This window comes from Miscanthus floridulus, chromosome 5 (assembly GCF_019320115.1).
Source record: "Miscanthus floridulus cultivar M001 chromosome 5, ASM1932011v1, whole genome shotgun sequence".
NCBI classification, from domain to species: domain Eukaryota; kingdom Viridiplantae; phylum Streptophyta; class Magnoliopsida; order Poales; family Poaceae; genus Miscanthus; species Miscanthus floridulus.
The window spans coordinates 79,534,524-79,557,278 of record NC_089584.1 but is presented as its reverse complement, the minus strand read 5'-3'; the positions used below and the strand labels follow the sequence as shown (position 1 = coordinate 79,557,278).

General features: G+C 42.1%; 2 long non-coding RNA genes across 3 annotated transcripts; both read left to right on the top strand.

The window, feature by feature from the left end:
- The first annotated feature begins 206 nt into the window (after window positions 1-206).
- LOC136452420 (uncharacterized) lies at window positions 207-1,185 on the top strand. Its single transcript, XR_010758832.1, has 3 exons — window positions 207-373; window positions 452-575; window positions 1,070-1,185. It is a non-coding gene; the product is annotated as an uncharacterized lncRNA (long non-coding RNA).
- Window positions 1,186-11,347: 10,162 nt separating this feature from the next.
- LOC136452419 (uncharacterized) lies at window positions 11,348-14,214 on the top strand. 2 transcript variants are annotated; one of them, XR_010758831.1, is made up of 3 exons: window positions 11,348-11,767; window positions 11,863-12,516; window positions 13,863-14,214. It is a non-coding gene; the product is annotated as an uncharacterized lncRNA (long non-coding RNA). The 2 variants fall into 2 exon arrangements; XR_010758830.1 differs by having other exon boundaries at window positions 11,863-13,365.
- Window positions 14,215-22,755: the final 8,541 nt, after the last annotated feature.

Sequence of the window (22,755 nt, the reverse complement as noted above, 5' to 3'; positions counted from 1 at the left end):
AAGACAATGATAAGCACATCATAAACATGCACGTATGATCATACTTCCTGAGTTATAATTAGGGTACCTTCTTATGGCCATGGTGAACAAATAGTGAAGCGTTAATTACATATGGTGCAAAGCTTTTATACTCCCAAAGTCATTTTATTTTATTCTTCATAAGAAAAAAAATATGTTAGAAACTTAGGATCATATTCTTCTGACTATGACCAGATTTTTTTAACTCTTTAACGGTATGTCTCCGCCTCACACTCTTTAAATAATCCTATGTATTTTTATTATTTCAGAATTAGCAATGAAAAGTTGTGTTCCATGCAACTCTAAGGATTTACATCCCATGTCAGAAGATTCTGCTAATGAGTTGCTTGAACAGGTCTTGATCTTGTATATTTTTGAAAATTTGGTTAATATCATCCTAATTTCTACTCCATTGGTTGATACCTACAAACAGGTGAATGGTTGGGAACTGGTCACTGAAGGTGGTATTCTGAAATTACATAGAGCATGGAAGGTGAAGAACTTTGTTAAGGGACTTGAGTTCTTTCAACTTGTTGCTGCTATCGCTGAGGAAGAAGGTATTTCTTTGGCCAATAGTCAACTCTTTCACTTATATTGTACAATTAGAATCAATCCAAGAAACTGCAACTCGAACCGTTTTATCTGTAGAATGTAGTTGTCTAACTACCTGTTCTCCTATGACTGTTATCTAAACAACATAATGGACAGGAGAGCCATGAACCCTACTCTAGTAAAATTTGGGGAATTATTCTAGAATTCCTATGAAGGAAACTAAAACATTTCATGAGATACTATTCCCTTATAAATACAAGATGTCAGAACGAAGCTACTTTGCATAAATGTACTATGCAGGGTGTTTACTCTAGTTTCATAGTTACACGTGACAATTATGTATAGCATGCTGTGAAAGTTTCATATTTGGTGAAAGTGTGAAACCATCCAAAAACTGGTAGTAAGTTTTGCTATCCACATAGAATCCAATAAATTGGTGCGAAATTTTCTTTTATAACAATGTGATGACATTATGTTCAAACAGATATGCCTTTTCCAGGTCACCATCCAGATCTTCATCTTGTTGATTGGAATAACGTGAAGATTGATGTTTGGACTCATTCTGTCAGTAAGTGATTCATGTGGTTCTTTTTTTCTAGTTTATTTTGATTTGTGGCACTTAAGCAAATCACTTTTATTAGCTTCTTGTCAAATTATTCATTCCAAAACTAGACATCACCTCGGTCACAATAAGTCTGATGACCAGGCAATTTTCTCATCATTAAATTTATTCCATCAGGGATTTGGACATTGTTATCAATCAGTTTGCAATTTTCCCATCCAAATAACCAGATCCATATGCTTTTTCTTTTTCTTTTGCTTTGTTATATTTATATAAGTTTTTAAACACCTTGAACCAATCAAACATTATATGTAAATTTTTAAGAGAAAAGTATGAAGCTCAGGACAGCACTTTGCAATTACAAATTTGCCCAGGGAAAGGTATGCTAAAGCTTAAAAATGATAAAATCAATAGTTTATATTGAATCATTTGCAAGAAATAAGCAAGCAGAGTAGAATTTAGTTTGCTGGAACGTAGTTCTTTCCTCGGTGTGGGCGCAGCAGGTTCCAAGTGAGGAGGTAGCGGCTGGAGCTCGTCTGCGGTAGTGGCGCCTCAGGCACGTTCACGAGCTCGTGCTAGTTGGCCTCATAGTCCACCACTCTGCGCTTGGGGACGTTCACGCCGAAGAGCCGGTGGTGCAGGTCAAAGTAGACCACATCTAGGTTTGCCGGACTCACGGTTAGGGTTAGCTATAGGCACGGATCGACAAGAGCCCGAGACTTCTCCACCTCCCTATAGGCCGGTGTAGTGTGAAGAGCCCGCAGCTGGGCGCCGTAGCTGGCCCACGCGCCGAGAACCACGGCTGGGCGGGTTGCGGTAGTGAGAGCGGCCGCCGTGGTCGGCAGGCGGGCGGGGGAGGAGGATGAGAAGGGGAGGGGTCGGGGATCTAGGCCGCTACGTCGGGAGAGGTCCGAGGGAGCGGAGAGGGGGCGCGGACATCAGGACAGGTCCGGGAGGCGGTGTCGGCGGGGCGCCAGGGAAAAAGTGGGCAGCCTGACGGCGTCGGAGGAAGAAGAGAGCGCCCTACAGGTTTTCACCCATGCGCCCGTATTTATACCGAGGACAATTTCTAGGGGCGGTTCCTGATCCAGCCGCTCCAAAAATGCATTTGTAGGGGCGGTTCCTGATCCAGCTGTCCCTAAAAATGCATTTGTAGGGGAGGTTCCTTATCCAACCGCCCCTACAAATATTTTTTTTAAAATTATTAATTCTGTATTTTTTATATCACAAAAACACAAAGTAATATAAAAACAATTGTATATATGCACAAATATAATATTTTGTATTATTCTATATATGCAAAAATATATATAAAAATAATTGTAGTCAAAACAATATAGAAAACAAAAAAACAAAAATTAAAAATTTGAATTTTAAAACTTCGACTACAATTTTATGATATTAAATGAAATAAAACAAAAATGTTGTAAACATAAAAGTTATATAACTCATCAACATGTACAACTTTTATTTTGGTCATTTTGTCGTGTGACTTTGTTTGAATGATTCAAAATTTGAAATTCAAATAATTTCAACTTGAAACAATATTTTGAAAGAGTAAATGATTTCAGATAAAAAAACTCATGAATACCAAAGTTGTAGAACTCATCAATATGTACAACTTTTATTTTGATCATATTTTCATTTAACCAAATTTGAACAGCTGAAATTTTGAATTTCAATAAATTGCAACTTCAAACAAGATTTTGAAACCTTAAATGATTTCAACAATAAAAGTCATGAACATAAAAGTTGTTGAACTCATCACTATCTACAACTTTTATTTTGGTCACTTCTTCATGTGACAAAGTATTAGTAAACATTGTTCACAAATTCATATATGACTCATAGTTTCATGAACTATACGAGAAACATGTTGATTTGTGAACAATGTTTACTATCACTTTATCAGAAGAAGAAATGATCAAAATAAAAGTTGTAGATCTTGATGAGTTATACAACTTTGGTATTCATCACTTTTTCAGCTGAAATCTTTTAATGGTTGAAAATCTCGTTCGAACTTGTTATTTTTTTAAATTTGAAAATTTAAAGTGCTCAAACTTTGTCAAATGAAAAGAATGACCAAATCAACACACTAACTTGATAGGGCAAGATTTTAGAAAATGTTAGGGAAAAATCATCACATTTGGAGTTAGTATGAGGGAGAAAGACTAGTTACAAATTTTACCCAGAGATTAAAAAGAAAAATCACAACTATTCATGATGATCAATCATGAACAAGTGTGATTTCTCTTTTTAATCTGTGGCTGAAACTTGTAACTAGTTTTTCTCCCTCATACTAACTCCAAATGTGATGGTTTTTTTTCTAAAATTTTCTAAAATCATGCTCTATCATTTTAGTCTAGTCATCTATCTTTGTCACTAATTTTAAACAATTTAAATTTTAAATTTTAGAAAATGACAGCTTCAAACCTGATTTTTAAACACTAAATGATTTCAGCTGTAAAGGTGATGAATATAAAAGTTGTATAACTCGTCAAGATCTCCTACTTTTATTTTGGTCATTTCTTCATTTCATAAAGTGTTAAGTGATTTCAAATAGATTCATCTGGATGTTGCAAAGGGTAGTCTCACACACATGCATAAATGTAGTCTCACACACATACAAAAATATGTAGTCTTATACACATACATAAATATATAGTCTCACATGCATGCATAAATAAAGTCTTACAAACACACACTTACACAAACACTCCACGTTCAACAACTAGCTAGCCCGCTGTAACGACTTTCCCCTTGACACCTTTTCGTTCCCATGGCAATATATCTTTAGGTAGGTTCTTTTCCACAACACTGATCTTCTTAGGAAAACCTGTGAATAGTGGCATCTCATCGTAGTTATTGTAAGCTTCAACATCGTCCACGTCATCAACTCCAATAATGTGCCGTTTCCCGGAGGCAACCACATGCTTTGTCTTCTTCTTCGGGGGGAGGTTACTTTGTGGGTCAGACATATAGAAAACTTGTGCGACATGTGAAGTGAGCACCCAAGGGTCATCTTGGTAGCCTAGATTCTCGAGGTCTAGGACTCTCAATCCAATCTCATTCAGTTGGTGTTGTTTGATCCAGTGGCATCGAAACAGGGCCATTGTTATATCCCTTCTATAGTCAAGTTCCCATATCTCTTCAATAATGCCAAAGTATTGGATCTTTCGTCCCAATCCATTGAGAGCCTCTATTCGAACACCGTTGTTTTGGTTCACATATTTACTATCCTTTGCGTGGGTATAGTACGTATACCCATTGATGTCATAAGCATTCCAAGATGTCACTTGTCTCGATGGCCCCTCCACCAACCTACTGATGGTAATAGAGTCTATGGTTTCTCTAGGCAGTATGTTTTGGTCCTTCAACCATGTAGTTAGTCGTTGCTTGTGTTGTTTCATGACCCAATCATTCGAACGGCTATTTCTCTCCGCCATATTGATAGCCAAGTGTTCATCAATGTACAGTTGCATCAGTTGTGTACTCACAAGACACTGTAATGCGCCCGACTCACCTCTTTGTAATCATGGTCGATGAACACTTTTCTACCACTGGTGCCCTTCCCAGCCAGCCTACCCTTGTGACGAGAATCGGGTTTACCAATCCCTTTCTATACTTTTAGGTACTCTTGACAGCACTCGACGACTTCTTCAGTACTGTAACCCTCTATCATAGAGCCCTCTAGGTATGCACGATTATGCACGTATCGACTTAGAACCGACATGAACCACTCGTAGGACCACATTTCATGCAAGTAGCAAGGGCCCAGCGCCTGTATCTGATGAACCATGTGAATCATGAGATGTGGCATTATATCAAAAAAGTAGGAGGTAAACACATCTCCAATTGGTTTTGTGTCTCCACCATAAATTCATGTAGGTCACTCAGCTCTTGCTTGCCAATCGTCTTCTGTGAGATCTTCAAAAAGAAGTAGCACATGCGGGTGATGGCCATTTTCAAGAACTCTGGCTTTATAGCCCTAATTGCAATAGGTAGAAACACTGTCAGCATCACATGGCAATCATGAGCCTTGTAGTGTGTTATTGACAAGTCCTTCATCGACACTAGCTTCTTCACATTTGCTGAAAACCCAATTGGGACTTTGACCCCCCTCAGGAAAGTGCATATAGCTCTCTTCTCATCTGGTGTTAGGTTGAAGCACGCCGCGGGCAGAGTGTATTTTCCATTAGCCTCAGGTACCGGGTGAAGCTATGGCATCACATTTAGCTGCACCATGTCTTTCCGTGCTTTCAGACCATCCTTTGACTTGCCTGTGTCCATCAAGGTAGCAATAAGACTCTCAAAGACATTCTTCTACATGTGCATAGCATCAATGGCATGGGGGACCTCCAAGTCTGGCCAATACGGCAGATACTAAAAAAAGATTGATTATTTCTTGAAAGGTACGCCTTCGACAGGAGGTGTGCTTCTATCTCTGTTCGTCCTATCCGGATTCTTCTTTCCATAGACGACGCGTATGTTTTTCACCATTCTGTACACGTGTTCTCCGTTATGACGTCTCTCCGGAGGGGGTTCAATCTTCGGGGCATTGTCATAAAATCTAAAGAACAATTTGCTGCGGTACTTGTGACTTGTCTTTAAGAAGCGTCGGTTCCTTAGGTAAACTATCTTCTTAGATGCATCTAGGTACACCCATGTAGTACCATCCAAGCAAACCAAGCATCCCATCTTCCCTTTGATCTATCCAGACAAAGCAAACAACGTGGGGTAATCATTGGTAGTAACAAATATTATTGCTCTATATATGAAGTCCTCCTTTCGAAATGCATCGTACATCTGCTCCCCATGCCTCCATAGCCTCTCCATTTCTTGCATCAAAGGCTCAAGGAACACGTCTATATCAATGTCTAGTTGTTTAGGGCCAGAAATAAGAATAGTGAGGAGAAGGTACTTTCTCTTCTGACACAACCATGTTGGGATGTTGTACATGGTCAAGATCACTGGCCATGTGCTATGGTCGCTCATCCTCTCATTAAAGGGATTTATTCCATCGGTGCTCAAGCCAAACCGTACATTCCTTGGGTCATCGCTGAATTCTTTGTGCTTCTCATCAAACCTTTGCCACTGACTACAATCAGTCGGGTGTGCAATCTTATCATCATCCACCTTGCGCTCATCATCCCACCATGTCATGAGTGCGGCTTCTTTAGGGTTTAGGAAGATACGTCTCAAGCGGTCGGTCACTGGCAGGTACTACATTACCGAGGCAGGAATTCTTCTCTGCTTTGCATTGTTGCCTAATAGAGTGTCCTCTGAGGACTGAGATTCTTGTACCACCTTTTTTTGTACCCTTCTTATTCCTCTTTTTCCCCGTGGAGGCTTCATTCCCACCGTAAAGGTCATTGTTCTTGTACCGGCTGGCCCCACACTGGGGACATTTATCCAGTGACTTGAATGTTTCGACACAAAAAAGTATACAGTGGTTGGGGCATGCATGGATTTTTTTCAACCCCCATTGTCAATGGACTTATGACCTTCTTCGCTTGGTATGTGTTGGCGGGAACTGAGTTTGGTTGTGGCAGCACCCATGATAGGAGATGCAATAGATCATTGAAACTACAGTCTGACCAGCCGTACTTAGCCTTCAGGATGAGCAGCTCAAGCACAAAACGTAGCAATGTTTAATGTGTCGGACAACCCTTTTCAACACCATACACAGTCTCCTTCGATGCTTTTGTCACCCTTTTCAAATTTTCTAGACCTTTCGGGCTATTCAGTAAAATCTCTAGTCTAAGGGCTCGAATCATGTCCTCCAAATCATCTTCATCCCCGACACGTGCTCCACCATCATTATTGGCACCACCTTCATTGTTACCATCCCAACCACCAGCATCACCACATTTTCATTGCCAAACTCGAAATCCATTCATGCATCAAGCTCTGCTGAATATTGGGACATGGATTCTATGGTTTCGTCATCGTATTCCTCCTCATCCTCATCGTTAACAATAACCGTTTCACCATGATGAATCCACACTGTGTAGTCCTCAATAAATCCTCGCATAATCAAATGTGATCTGATGATAGTCACATCTATCTATGCCATATGGTTCTTGCAATCTTTACAGGGATAAATAATTGTATCCTTATTCTCTTTCAATGTCGTTGCATGCTTCTTTGCGGCTTCAATAAATTTATCCACATCTTCACGGAAATCTGCCTTGAACCTTAACGAACCATACATCTAAGAGTTCCTGTACTCCATCTTTTACAATAACAACAAAATAAACATTAAAGGACTACTTATTTAGATATATATAAAAATAAATCAAATTAATAATTACTTGAGAATAATTGTATATACTTCAGATATATATATGAATATAAATCTAATATAATTACATAACATGAAGCATACAAACACACCATGGTAGAGGAAAATTAATTAATGGCTCATTTATCCATAAATAATTAAAATACATATTTATTGATTACAATAAATAATTTCAAAGATAACAATTATACTTTACCCAATATCTTTCATACAAACCCTAGTACAATTTTATCAAACATAAATTTACAAAAATGAAATTAATAAAAAAACCAAACCCTAGATCTAGATCTACATGCACATGAAACATGCATAAAACTAACTAATTGTTCACTAAAATCAAGAAACATGGACCAAATAAGAGTATGATCTTGTTCCCCTCCCTAATTTACCCTAATACATTTAAAATTTGGGTCTAATTTGCTTCATAAGTAGCCCAAGCACCATAGAAGAGAGAGAAAAACAAAATTTTAATTACTCACTAACCAACCATTAAAACTTAAAAAATGTATGGAATAACATTTTCTTACCTTCTACAACCTCTCCACCAAAGAATTTAAGACCAAAACCTTTCACCCTTAGTAGAATAATTTTTGGGAGGTGTCCAAGGCCTCCCACCTTTCTTTTACAGGTTGGAGTGAGTGACCCGAAGAGAAAGAAGGTGCTGCAGTTATTTTATATGTAGGTTATTTATAGGGACGACTGATGATTGAGCCGCTCCTATAAATCGGAGGTATTTATATAGAGGCATTTGTAGGGGCGGCTCAATCACCAGCCACCCCTACAAATAGCAACGATGGGGGCGGCTGGTGAGTGAGCCGTCCCTACAAATCAGACTCATTGTCTGGGCTCCCGAGCACGTCACTGTAGGGGCGGCTCTATCACCAGCCGCCCCTACAAAAAATTTATTCCATTGCTAAAAATCATTTTTTACGTAGTGTATGGTGTCTACTTATAGCATGCGGAGAGTTGATGTTAAGTTCCACGACATTGCCCTGTTCGTTTTGCTGAAAAGATATGACTATTGTTCGTTGATTTATTACGAGAAAAAAATACTATTTGTTCACCAAAACAGCACGTTTTTTACGGATTAAACTGACGTAACCTGGTGCATGCAAGCACGGATAGATCCCGGTACATATTCACATCTGTCTTGTAGTGCACGGATAGGTCCAAGTTTCAACATTCCAATTGTGGACTGGCGACTGTTTGATTGTTCCATGCATAAAATCCCGGACAGAGTAGTTTGGAAGTCTCCGACCTATATGGAATGTACGGATTAGGCCCTGTTTACTGGTCAGACTTAATTGAAACTGATTGGTTTTGTGAGAGAGAAATACTGCAGTGGCTTGTTAATGAACGGTATTCACTGAGAAGGAGCATGAGTGCAGTGTTCCTGTACCGTATCTTGACTGCTAGACCTGTTGAAACTCGCACTGACCCGTCCGTGCATGGCCTAACATCTTGAACGTCAACCTGCAGCGGTTTAAAAACCTTGATCTTGACTCTTGAGTCTTCATCTGACGTTGGTGGATGTTATTTATACAGAAGCGACTAGTTCATCATCATCTGATAATAAACCACAACACCTCGTGCGTGAAAGGTGACTCAAATAAAAGGAGCACAGATTTAATCTAATGAGTAAATTTCACCGGTACGTTCTTGAACTTGTCTCGATTTTTTAATCCTGGTCAAGGAACTTACAAATTGCACACTTAACTCCACCCTGAACTTATCCCGTGTGTTCTCATTCGTGTCCCAGTACTTACAAATTTCATACTCGACTTTCTAAACTTGTCTTGACTTCTCATTTCTGCCTCGGCACATGCAAATTGTCCACTTATCTCCCTAAACTTGTATTATTGCACCATCTCTGGTCCAACCCCCTCCCACACCGTGTTGTCATCGCCCCACTCTGATACATGCACTGACGCACTCCTCAGCACCGACGCACACCCCGCTGTCATCCTCCTTTTCCACCATGACACGCTGTGCAGTGCTCCTCCCGCTTGGCTGTCAGGTTTTCCTAAAAGAGCATGTTGCAAGCGTATGTTTCAAGTATTTAAGATGTTTTCAGAGTTATGTTGCAAGTGTTTCAGACGGATGTTGCAAAAGTAGATTGAGAAGTTGCATATGTTGCAATGGTCGTACACGTATGCTGTAAATGTCTGTTACCCATGTTTCATCCGTGTTTTTCGGATGTATGTCGCAAGTGTGTTTATCTGGATGTTGTATATGTTTCACACATATGTTACACGTGTTTTATCTGGATGGTACGTATGTTTGCAAAGGTCTAAGTGTTTTAAGGTGGTTTTCCAAGTATTTCAGAAGCATATTGCAAGTATGTGTTTCAAATATTTCAGTTGTTTTCAGACATATGTTGCAAGTGTTTTATCTGAATGTTGCATATGTTGCAACGGCTACACACATATGTTGCAAGCATATGTTCTAAATGTTTCATCAGTTTTAGAAGTATGTTGCAGCAAGTACTTCATGTTGCAAGTGTTTTATAAGACGTAGGCACTACCAAAAACTAGAGATTTGGTGAGGGGAATAGTTTTTCGTGAGAGTGGCAAGCACACTCTCATGGAAATAATAGTTTTCATGAGGGTGATGTAAATCCCGCCACGAAAACTTTTTTTTATGAGAGTGCTCCACACACCGTCATGAAAATCAGTTGTTTTCGTGAGAGTATATAAATACCCCTATGAAAATAACTATACCACCACGAAATTGTCTATTTTTATGAGAGTGGTCATTTTCATGAGAGTCAAATTCCACCGCCACGAAATATGGGTTGCTGGTTTTCAGTAGAAAAATAATTGCTTAAATACTAGAAATTGAAGAACATGAACAAAAGTTTTCTCCTTTTAATCTGCAGCGAAATTTTGTAACTAGTCTTTCTCCCAAATATGATGATTTTTTTTCCTAAATGTTTCTAAACTCATACTCTATCAATTTATTGTGTTCTTACGGCTATTATTTTTGTCATTTTTAATGTGACTTTGTTCTATCAATTCAAAATTTGAATTTCAAAAAATAACAACTTCAAACAATATTTGGAAGCAGTAAATGATTTCAGCTGAAAAAGTCAAGAATATAAAAGTTGTAGAACTGATCAAAATCTATAACTTTTATTTTAGTCATTTGTTCATCCGACAAAGTGATATTAACATTGTTCATAGATTTTACATATCTCATATATAGTTTATGAAACTATACAGGAGATATGTAAAATTTATGAACAATGTTCCTATCACTTTGTCGGATGAAACTATACGGGAGATATATAAAATTTATGAACAATGTTACTATCACTTTATCGGATGAACAAATGACCAAAATAAAAATTGTAGATCTTGATGAGTTGTACAACTTTTATGTTCATGGCTTTTTCAACTGAAATTATTTACTCTTTGAAAATGTTGTTTCAATTTAACATTTTTTGAAATTCAAATTTTGAATTGTTCAAACAAAGTCGAATGAAGAGATGATGAAAACAAAAGTTATAGATCTCGTTGGTTTTTACAACTTTGTTTTTATGACTGTTTCATTTGAAATCATTTACTTTCTCATAATATTGTTTAAAGCTTTCCAATTTTGAAGTTTAAATTTTTGAATTGTTGAAACAAAGTCGGATGTAGAGATGACCAAAACAAAAGTTATAGATGTGGATGATTTTTGAAACTTTGTAGCAGACGATTTTTCCATTTGAATTCATTTATAGTTTACAAAATTAATTGCAATAGTAACTATGAACTTTACTAGAAATTAAAAATAAAAATAACACAAGACAGTAATGAGCCTAAATCTCAAAATGAACCCGTTACTATGCTCAGCCCATAATTGCTGACCATCGATTAAAAATCCAACGGCCTTCGTTGCGCCCACGGAATATAAAAAGGAGCCGGAAACCCGAGCTCTCTCCCAACAGCCCCGCACCGCGCCCCTCGTCGCATCCGTAGCCCCGCACCGCACCGCGCCGCTCCCTCTCCCCAGCCCCGCACCGCGTCCTCCCCACAGCCATGCCCGGCGCTGGACATGGTGCTCCCTCCAGCGGCGGCCCCCTGCGGTAGCAGCGCTCCCTCCACCAGATCCTGCGCTCGGCGCCCCCTCCACCAGGACGACAATGAGGAGCAGCAGGCGGCCGGCGCGGGTCGAGGTCGGGGCATGACCATGTCGTGCGGCGTGGCACCGACGGGCGCAAGCGCGGGCACACGTGCGGCTCTGCCGTGGCCTCGCGGGCGCGCGCGGGCTCCGTCGCGGCCTCTGGGCGAACGCCGCCGCTGCCATACGCCAGGTCTTCGTCGGCCCCTGCGACGAGCACGCACAAGGTATGCATCTCTTCCCTTCCCTTCCCTTCCTCCTGTGCAAAACGGAGCACCCAATAAACTCTCCTTGGTTACGAGTATATACTGTTCGCTTGCAGATTCACTTGCAGCCACGGGACTGAAAACGCACCAATTTATGAGTCAAACAACATCTCTGTTGAAGAAAGTCGTATCCTATGCTAATATTCTTCTACAGCTCCAAGTGTCTGTTTTGCTGAAGATTCATTTGTTTCCATTGAATCCTGGGAACTGTACTTGCGTAGTAGGGATTAGAGTAGGTTGAATAGTAGTCTCATGAGATGTGTACATACTCATTTCCTGGGATTTAGCCTAAACCATACGTAATTTGCATATGGAATATGTGTTATGTGAATGCCCACAGCAACAAATCGCTTTTAAGTGTTCAGTAGGAATAAGGGTACTATTGCAGTGTTCAATAAAAGTAGGTGCCTTCAGGTTTGTAATAAGCACAGAAGGCAGCAATGTTATTATTATTGATCTGATTCATGAACCGTAAATATGAACTAGTAGAGCCTTTGTGATTTCTAGTTTTTGTGATTTCTATGCTCTGAAATAATAGACTAATAATCTTTTGTTAAGCGAACCATTTCTGTACATGATATATAACCCAAGGCAACACTAGAAAAAAGGCAACTTGTTGATGCTCTTGGGCAAGGTCGAGCATGGTAGCTGCGCAACTTGTTGCAGCTCTGGGGAGATTTCAGGCAACGCGGCGGCAACTGAGAGTTCAGGCAAGTTTTCCCTAATGTCATGCCTCCCCAGCTGTCTATGCTTGGTTGGTAAATTCCATATTGTAGTATCCGTGGGTGTAGAATTTTGTCTCGATTTCACTAGATTAGTTTAGACCTTGTCCTTGCAGATCTGCTCAAAATTGAATCTGAAGTACTTCGATGCTAGGCCATAATTCTGTTTTGATCGAATACAACATGCTAGTGATTTTTAATCTGGGACAAGTTATAGTAGTGTTGTTTTTTTGACTGGTTGATTCTTATGTTCAAAGACTTGTATTCTCTGTACCTATTGCTAAGTGATCAATTTTAGTATGGTAGTGTTGTCCAAGCATCGTCGAAAGGATCCGCTTCGCCACCAGGCCCTTGCTTACGCCCTGTGGCTCGCACAGGACAAAGGGCCTCTTTGGCAGGGCTCCGGTGGCTCCAGCTCCGGCCTGTCGGCCGCCCAGCGGCCGACACCCACTTACTGTTCACCGGAGCCGTTTTTCTCTCTCCTCCTTTCCTCTCTCACTGACACAACCGGAGCCGGCGAAGCTCGTTTTTCTGGCTCCGCGGCTCCGGCTCCTGCAGGCACCTGTCGGCCACCCAGCGGCCGACACCCGGCTACAGTGAAGAAGCCGGAGCCGGCGGGAGCCCAGCCAAAGAGGCCCAAAGTCTAGAAGGTCGCCCCACTCCAAGCATCGTCCAAGCATGAAGGGCGGGCCTGGTGCAAGCGGTAGAGTCTTACCGCCTGTGACCGGAAGGTCCCGGGTTCGAGTCGCGGTCTCCTCGCATTGCACAGGCGAGGGTAAGGCTTGCCACTGACACCCTTCCCCAGACCCCGCACAGAGCGGGAGCTCTCTGCACTGGGTACGCCCTTTTTTTTAGTGTTGTCCAAGCATGTCACCTGGAGTCTACTACTATATTACCATATCTTGTTCTTGTAATGATTAGTTGGTAAGTTGAGTTTCATTCTAGTTTAAATTAAAGCTAATTATATGCATTCTGTTTAAGTAGCCTTCTCATGCTTGATAAGTGTGATACAACTGTATTTGCTCTTTACCTTTGTCTGTAATTTAAGTTCATTTAGTAACATTTCATACTTTTTTATTGACCTATCAAGGTCCTATATAGTGACCTATCAAGGTACCTATATAGTATTTACCAAAGGAAGATAAGTATTTTATAGATACACTAGATCAGATAGTTTTTACTAGATGGAGAATCACTCAAATAGCACTTAGTTCAGTCAAAGCAGTTACAGAGAACAATTCCATAAGCAATGCTACAGAATGAGTAGGCCACCCTTTTAATCTGTAGAAATTTTAAAGTCCAACTGATATTTACATAGTACTATCTGTTTTCAGCTACCCACTAGTTCCATCTCATGTTGATGAGGACACCCATGGTGACGACATGGACAGCGAGGACATATGGACAACGAGGACTTATCTTTTGAACAGCTTATGTGTTGGCTGTCTTTTGTCTTTTGAACATGTATGGGGTTGAGTTTAGATAACTTTGTACAACGTTAGATGGTCTTAGCTAAAAGCAGGACGTGGCCTGTAATATGGCTGTACATGAATAACTCAGGAAGCATGTGCAGGTGGTAGGATGTTGGTAGTAGAATTTTAGATGGACTTGTAATTTGAGGTCTTATTTTGCCTTTTAGTGTAATGATTGGACACTTGGATGAAGTTGGAATATATTAGGATTGGAATGAGATGCATATATGCATGTATTGGAATTTATTGTATTTGTGTTCTGGATTGACATTTGGTCCATATGTGTGCATTTGGAATTTGGATTGAGGTGCTCATGTCGGGTAATTTTCATGGTGGTTTATACTCTCACGAAATAACTTCTTTTCGTGGTGGTGTTATCTCATGAAATACTATATTCTCTGTGTGTTTGTGATACTCACGAAATCAATTTCATGACGGTGACTCACGAAATACCAAACTCTTGCGAAATTATTTCATGAGGGTGACCTCTCACGAAAATCGCATAAAAAACCGTCATGAAAACACCAATGCAAATCTGGTGGCCATGTTATTTTCATGAGGGTGTCCGTCACGGACTACCGCCATGAAAACAATCCGTGACAGTGAACTCTCATGAAAATGGTATTTTCGTGTGTCTATTATCCTAAGAGGTGATGCATGACGATATACCCTCATGCATTATTTTCGTGAAAGTAAAATCATATTTCGTGACGTGTTTTGCACTCTCATGAAATCTATGGATTCTGGTAGTGAGGCGGGCGGGCGGACCCGAGGGGCAAAACAGGGCGAGCTGACGCAGGGGCGCAGCATGGCGCGGGCGAGCAACAGGGAACAGACGAGCAACAGCAGGGTGCGAGCAAGCAACAACAGGGCGAGCAAGGCGCGACGAGCACAGGGCAGGCATGCATGCTCTGATGCGCGTCCGTGAGTGGGGGCAACCAGAAGAAGCGTGTGGGAGACAGCCACCCGACATGGGACCCGTCACAGAGGTAGGGGCACTGGAGCGTTGCCGTTTTCTACCGATCCGTTTTCGCCGTTGGCGCACCCAGCTAACAGCGGAGAAAGGTGCGCTCCGTTGGGTGTTCGGCTGCACGTTCGTGAGTGTGCAGGGCGAGTGCGCCGCGTGGACCCTATGAGTCGGACTGGACCAATAATGGTCCGACTCGTGCCTGCTTGTGATCCGACGCCTGTGCAGCCCTGGTTTCCTTCCTTTCTTCATTATCCAATCGTCTGGTCTTGGTTCCTCGTTGCGTCTTGGATTCTTCTCTCCTCTTCTAGAATGTCAACACATCTTCTAAGGTTATCTTTTCGGTGACGATCAAATTCTTCTTGCTCTAAATAAATCTAAGTCCACGGTACATCCTATTGGAGTACAAAACAAAAACTTGCAAACATACTAGTCTAACTTGGTAATGTTGATCACCAAACACCAAAACCAGCGACGAAGCCAGCGGGGGGCTACCCGTGCTCCAGCCCCCCCTACGGCCATGATTTACATGGAGCCCGGGCTTAGCCCGGGCTACCGCCATGAGGAGGAAGAAGAAGGCAAGGAGGGGCTGGAGGAAGAAGAGGAAGCCAGCCCTGGCTTCGTCGATTCCTGGCTTCGTTGCTGACCAAAACCTAAACTAAATGGTGGCGATGGTTCATTTTCCTTACATACTCTCTCCATCCTAATTACTAAGGGGCAATGTGGTCTTTTTCCACATCGAAGAACGAGGTCTCAAATTTCACAGTAGATGTTACAAACAGGAATGAAGAAGTGCGTGTGAGAGAACATGTGTGGTGTAGGGGTCATAACCAAGAGAGGGATCCGGGATGCAGAGGTTACAAAGGGGTGTTAGGGCCCATAAGTCTGTCGGAGACAGGGCCCTTTGTTGGCATCGCCTACCCCCACTACTGTCGTTCCACTATGCACGGGAGAGGTGTAAGAGGCCCACCTGTCATCAGATCTGCTAACACGAGGAGGGATATATGTGCCACAATGGATCACCCACTGCCTGATTGGTGAAGTGATGACGGTTTGCTCATGCCAAGATTGGTAGAGTAGCAGCCGGATCGCCTCGCAGCAGCTGGCGCACGTCCCAACATCCAAGCGTGGGGAAGTGCTTCTCATGAGGAAAATGGGGATTCTGCAGAACACGGCGGCACCATCACCAGGGGCCAAGCGGGCCTATGATGCCATTCTATCAGGGAACCACACAACTTCACAAGTAGCTGCCCTGGACGAACTATTCCCAGCAACAAAAACACGAGCTGGTCGAGTAGTCCGCGGGGCCACGGTCCTGGCCAACTAGGCCTTGATCACCGTCTGTCGGACGTCGTATACATCAATGGATAACATCTCCATTTTATCGTGGAACGTACGGGGTCTGAACTGCAGAGCGCGCCAAGACAACGTGCGGACGCTCCTGACAACACCGCTTGCTAGACCTCAGCGCATGCTTATCTCCGACACTGGTGGCCACCCATGGGAAAAATGTTTCCAAATAGCAGCAGGGGAATGGCCCCTCCCGTGAAATCTCACCTCCAGGCGGGGAGGGGATTACGATGTCCACAAAAATCCCTCTCCCTTGGTTTTCTTCCCTGGGTTAATCACCCTGAGTTGCCAAAGTAGCCCTTAGAGAGAACGAGATCCTCAACCCATCATGGGTTGTTTCCACCGGAGGCGCGTGGGTATAGCCCTTAGCCCATGTCTGACTGATCCGAGTCGAGCGAGGGCTTAGTCTCTGCTTGTGGAGTCCTACCATGTTAATGAGGATATACTCATGGAGCAAGGGCTTAGTCTGTTGTGGAGTGGTATCGTGTTAATGAGGATATATATATGTTGTAACGGTACACGTCAGGGAGGAGTGTAGTGGATTCAGTGTTGACTGCAACTACGACAAGGGTAGGGGTATGACCACGTGGATGCAGCACCACACTAGCAACACAGTGCATGCAGGTGTGGGGCAGCGACACGACCATGGCATGGTGAGGACTGAGGACAGTGTAATACGGAGGAGGGTTTGGGCCAGGATGATACAATAATACAGCTTAGGAAGCTTAGTATGCAGTTGCAATACTAGAATGGGGATGAGAACTAAAAACAGTTTTACGGCTCACTACGCCAGATTCGCACAGTAAGAACAGGGGCATTTTTTACTGTAGAGACGGCTGGAGTTGAAGGCGCCCCTACAATGGGCGTCCTCGGGCCCCAGCAGCCCAGCCGCCCCTACAGATGGCACTGTAGGGGCGGCTGGTAACCTGAGCCGCCCCTACAGTTGGGGTTGATCTGTAGGGGCGGCTCAATCACCAGCCGCCTCTACAGTGCCCATTTATAGAGGCGGCTGCCACCAGCCACCCCTGCTGTTCGATTGTAGGGGCGGCTGAATCACCAGCCGCCCCTACTGATAGCGTACGAATAAATAGCAGCCACCCCCTTCTTCCACCTCGGGACACACTCTTCTACAAAAAAGGTTGGGAGGCCTTGTGCTCCTCCTAAAAATTGCTCTACTAAGGGAGAGGTTTTGATCTCAAATCCTTTGGTGGAGAGGCTCTAAAAGGTAAGGAAATGCTTCTCCAACTCTTTATTTGAAGTTTAATTCGTTGGTTAGTGAGTAATTTGATTTTTGGTTTTCTCTCTCTTCCATGGAGCTTGAGCTAGTTATGAGTGAAATTGGACCCTAATTTTCACTATACTAGGGTAAATTAGGTAGGGAAGTAAGATTGCACCCTTTGTTAGTACATCTTTGTTGATTTTAGTGTAGTATTAGTGAAGTTTGATGCATGTGTCATGAAACCCTATATCTAGATCTAGATCTAGGATTTTGTTTTTTTTTCTTTTTCAATTTTTTCTTTATGTGACTAGGGTTTGCATGTAGGTGAATGTGTAAGATTTTAATTGTTGCTAATGTGTAAAATATCCTCTACCATGGCTACTAATTATCATTTAATATTTATTTTGATTCCTTTCTATAATGTGTGTTTTTAATTAGTTATGGATAAATAGGCCATTAATTAATTATCCTCTACCATGAAATTGGAATGGAGTTTGCATGAAAGGTAGTGGATGAAATATTAAATGTTGCTAATTGTTTTCTTTGAAATTGTTTATTTGAACCAATTAATTTATATTTTAAAATATTTATGCATTAATAGTCAATTAATTAACTATCCTCTACTACCATGGTGCGTGTCTCAGGTATATACAATTATTCTCGAGTAATATTCTTTCTTTGGTTGTTTTGTTTCTATAAGATGGACTACAGGAACTCTTGGATGTATGGTTCGTTAAGACACGACGCTCTTTTCCGTGATGAGGTGGACAAATTCATCAAAGCCGCAGAGAAGCATGCAGCGACGTTGAAAGAGAATAGTGACACGATTATTTGTCCCTGCAAAGATTGCAAGAACCTTATTGCATTTCGAGATGTGAGTACCATCAAAGAACATCTGATTAGGAGAGGATTTGTTCCGGACTACACAGTGTGGATTCATCATGGTGAAACAGTGGTTGTTGATGACAGCGACGATGATCTAGCTGATGAAGTTGAAACCCAAGCATACTTTCCCGATTCATAGACGATCTTGAGCAACAAATGGATCGTGACTATGGCAATCAACAAGGTGGTGGCTTTGGCAATCAATAAGGTGGTGGCTTTGGCAATGAACAAGGTGGTGATGATGCTGGTGGTGCCAGCAATGATGGCGAAGCATGTGAGAGGGATGCAGATGACGGTGACAACTTGAACGAAATGCTTGGGGCCTTTGGACCAGAAATATTAGAAAAGAGCGAGAGAGGTCTAGAAAATCTTAAGAGGGTGACAAAAGCATCGAAGAAGACTGTGTATGATGCTGAGAAGGGTTGTCCGACATACTTCACACTGCTACGTTTTGTGCTTGAGCTACTCATCCTAAAGGCTAAGTACGGCTGGTCGGACTGTAGTTTCGATGATCTGTTGTGCCTCATGTCACGGTTGCTCCCACAGGCCGAACACAGTTCCCGCCAACACATACCAAGCGAAGAAGGTTATAAGTCCACTCACATTGGGGGTTGAAAAAATCCATGCATGCCCCAACCACTGTATCCTTTTTCGGCGTGGCACATCGTTCGAGACTTTAGATACATGTCCTAGGTGTGGGGCTAGTCGGTACAAGAACAATGACCTTCAAAGTGGGGTGGAAGCCTCCACAGGAAAGAGGAAGAAGGGTGGGAAGAAGGTGGTGCAAGAATCTCAGCCCCCAGAGGAAACTCCATTAGGCAACGATGCAAATAAGAGAAGAATTCCTAGCCCTGGTTATGTGGTACTTGCCAGTGACCGACCGCTTGAGGCGTATGTTCCTAAACCCTAAGGAAGCCGCACTGATGACATGGTGGGATGATGAGCGCAAGGTGGATGATGATACGATCGCACACCCGGCCGATTGTAGCCAGTGGCAAGCGTTCGATGCCAAGTACAAAGCAGAATTCAGTGATGACCCATGGAATGTACGGTTCGGCTTGAGCACCGATGGAATGAATCCCTTCAATGAGAGGATGACCGACCACAGCACATGGCCAGTCATCTTGACCATGTACAACCTCCCAACGTATTTGTGTCAGAAGAGGAAGTACCTTCTCCTCACCATTCTTATCTCCGGCCCCAAACAACCAGGCATTGATATAGACGTGTTCTTGGAGCCTCTGATGCAAGAAATGGAGAGGCTATGGAGGTATGGGGAGCCGATGTACGATGCGTTCCGGTGGGAGGACTTCATATGCAAAGCAATAATATTTGTTACTACCAATGATTACCCCGCGCTGTTTGCCCTATCTGAATAGTTCAAAGGCAAGACTGGATGCTTAGTCTGTTTGGATGGTACTAAATGGGTGTTCCTAGATGGATCCAGGAAGATAGTTTACATAAGGAACCGATGCTTCTTAAAGACAGGTCACAAGTACCATGGCAAATTGTACCTAAGATACTATGGCAACATCCCGGAGGATGAACCCCCTCCAGAGAGACGTCGTAATGGAGAACATGTGTTCAGAATGGTCCAAAACATACACGTCATCTATGGAAAGAAGAATCCGGATGGAATGATCAGAGATAGAAGCACACCTCCATCGAAGGCGTACCATTCAAGAAGCAATCGATCTTCTTTCAGTACCTGCCTTATTGGCCAGACTTGGAGGTCCCCCATGCCATTGATGCGATGCACAGTGCAGAAGAATGTCTTTGAGAGTCTCATGGCTACCTTGATGGACACGGGCAAGTCAAAGGATGGTCTCAGATCATGGAAAGACATGGTGCAGCTGAACGTGATGCAGGGAGCTTTGGCCGGTACAGCAAGATAATGGCAAGTACAGTCTTCCCGCGGCTAGCTTCAACCTAACCCTAGAGGAGAGGAGAGCTATATGCAATTTCCTTAGGGGGTCAGAGTGCCGACTGGGTTTTCGGTGAACCCGAAGAAGCTAGTGTCGATGAAGGACCTATCATTAACATACTGCAAGGACTCACGATTGTCATGTGATGCTGACAGTGTTCCTACCAATTGCAATCAGGGCTATAAAGCCAGAGTTCCTAAAGATGGCCATCACCCGCATGTGCTACTTCTTTCGAAGATCTCACAGAAGACGATTCGCAGGCAAGAGCTGAGTGACCTACATGAATTCATGGTGGAGACCCAGAACCAGCTAGAGATGTGTTTACCTCACGCTTTTTTTGATATAATGGTACATCTCATGATTCACCTAGTTCATCAGATCGAGGCGCTGGGCCCTAGCTTCTTGCATGAAATATGGTCCTACGAGCGGTTCATGTTGGTTCTAAGCCGATACGTGCATAACCGAACACACCTAGAGGGCTCCATGATAGAGGGTTACAATTTCGAAGAAGTCATCGAGTGCTGCCAAGAGTGGCTAAAAGTACAGAGAGGGATTGGTAATCCCGATTCTCGTCACAAGGGAAGGCTAGCTGGGAAGGGCACAAGTGGTAGGAAAGTGTTCCTCGACAATGATTACAGAGAGGTGAGTCAGGCGCATTACAGTGTCTTGCAGAGTATGGTAGTGATGCAATCGTACATTGATGAACACATGGCTATCATTATGGCCGAGAGGAATGGCCATTTAGATGATTGGGTCATGAAACAGCATAAGCAACGCCTGACATCATGGTTGAAGGACCAGAACATATAGCCTGAGAAACCATAGATTCTATTACCATCAGTCGGTTGGCGGCCGGGCCATTGAAACAGGTGATGTCTTGGAATGCTTATGACATCAATGGGTACACATACTATACTGACACAAAGGACAGGAAATCTGTGAATCAGAACAGCAGCGTCCGAATAGAGGCTCTCGACGGAGTGGGGCGAAAGGTCCTGTACTTTGACATAATTGAAGATATATGGGAACTTGACTATGGAAGGGATATAAAGGTGGTCCTGTTTCGATGCCACTGGATCAAGCAACATCAATTCAATGAGATCGGACATAGAGTCATCGACCTCTAGAATGTAGGCTACCAGGATGACCCTTGGGTGCTCGCTGAATGTGTCGCGCAAGTCTTCTATATGCCCGACCCGCAAAGTAACCTTCTCCCAAAGAAGAAGACAAAGCACGTGGTGGCCTTCGGGAAACAACATATCATCGGAGTTGATGGCGTGGACGATGTTGAAGCTTACAATAAGTGTGATGAGATGCCGCTATTCATAGACTTTTGTAAGAAGATCGAGGCTGTGGAAAAGAACCTGCCCAAAGATGTATTGCCATGGGAACAAAAAGGTGTCAAGGGGAAAGTTGTCACGGTGGGCTAGCTAGTTTATGTAAGTGTGTCAATATTCGTAAGACTACATTTATATATGTGTGTGTGAGACTACATTCATGTATGTAAGACTACATTTATGTATGTGTGTTTGAAACTACATTTATGTGTGTGTTTGAGACTACATTCACGTATGTTTGTGTGAACAATGTGTACTAAGAATTTATCAAATTATGAAATTACCAAAATAAAAGTTGTAGATCTCCATGAGTTATTAACTTTGGTATTCATTACTTTTTCAGTTGAAATGATTTGGGGGTCCAAATTATGGTTTCAACTTGTCTTTTTTTAAATTTCAAAATTTGAAAGGTTCAAATTTAGTCAAATGACAAGATAACCAAAATAAAACTTGTAGATCTTGATGAGTTGAACAACTTTTTGTATTCATCACTTTTACATCTGAAATCATTTAGGGTTTGAAAATTTGGTTTGAACTTGTCAAATTTCAAATTTTAAAATGTGTAAAATATTGTCACATCCAAGTTTGATCAAACTTAAATGCTGAAGCATGATTTTAGAAATTTTTAGGAAAAAAACCATAACATTTGGAGTTAGTATGAGGGAGAACAACTAGTTACAAAGTTTACCTACAGATTAAAAAGAGAAATCACACTGTTCTAGATGATCCTTACATGATCATAGTGAACAGTGTGATTTCTTTTTTTAGTCTGTGGGTCAACTTTGTAACTAGTTTTTCTTCCTCATACTAACTCCAAATCTGATGATTTTTTTTCCTAAAATTTTCTAAAATCATTCTCTATCAATTTATTTTGTTGGTTTTGTCAATATATACATATGAAAAGTTTGAGCAATTTAAATTTTGAATTTCAAAAAAATACAACTTCAGACAAGATTTTGGTACCCTAAATGATTTCAGCTGAAAAAGTGATAAATACCAAAGTTGAATAACTCATCAAGATCTACAACTTTTGTATTGATTATTTCTTCATATGACAAAGTGGTAATGACAT